Raw genomic sequence first — 883 nt, forward strand, 5'->3', positions numbered from 1 at the left:
ACTGCACTCCAGTCTGGACGACTGAGTGAGACTCCAACTCAAAAAAAAAAAAAAGAGAGAAAATCACCATTTATAATCTGTCATAGGATTCAAGAAAGAAAATCACCATTTAGTAAGCACCACAGCAGTGAATGTGGCAGGCAAGAATCATCCATGGATGCTTACATGAGTAGACAAAAACGTGGCATGAAACAGAATACTTACATAGTTCCTAAGTATCTTCCCACAAAATACTTCCTTGTTGTAAAGGGGAACATAGCTTTGCAGTGAGAAATGTGGCACGCCTACCAAATGATCAGAGTTAACATCACTAGCAATACACATGACTTCGTGTACCTCTTGATACAAATGTGTGAAGAGGACTCAACCCTAGTCTAATCATGAGGAAACAGGCAAATATAAATTGAGGGATATTCTGCAAAATAACTGGCAAGTACTCCTTAAAAAAATGTCAAGATCTTAGAAGACAAAGATTGAAGGAACTAAGGACACAGGACGTCTCAGTGCCTTGTAGAATCCTGAACCAGAAAAATGTCGTAAACAGGACAGTCAGCAAAATTCAGATAAGGTCGTAGATTCGCTAATAGTATTGAGTTAATTATTTATTGGTTTAAAATAGATACTTGTACTATGATTATGTAAGGCTTTATTTTTATTATTATTATTATTTTTGAATTGGAGTCTCACTCTGTCGCCCAGACTGGAGTGCAGTGGCTGCTCCTGGCCACCGCAGCCTCGACCTGCTGGGCTCCGGCGATCCTTCCGCCTCAGCCTTCCAAGTAGCTGGAACTACAGGTGCGCGCTACCACGCCCGGCTCATTTTGATTTATTGTAGAGATGAGGTCTCGCAAAGTTGCCCAGGCAGGTCTCGAACCCGCGGGCT

Source organism: Carlito syrichta, unplaced genomic scaffold, assembly GCF_000164805.1.
Source record: "Carlito syrichta isolate Samal-C Ts95f unplaced genomic scaffold, Tarsius_syrichta-2.0.1 Scaffold307054, whole genome shotgun sequence".
NCBI lineage: Eukaryota > Metazoa > Chordata > Mammalia > Primates > Tarsiidae > Carlito > Carlito syrichta.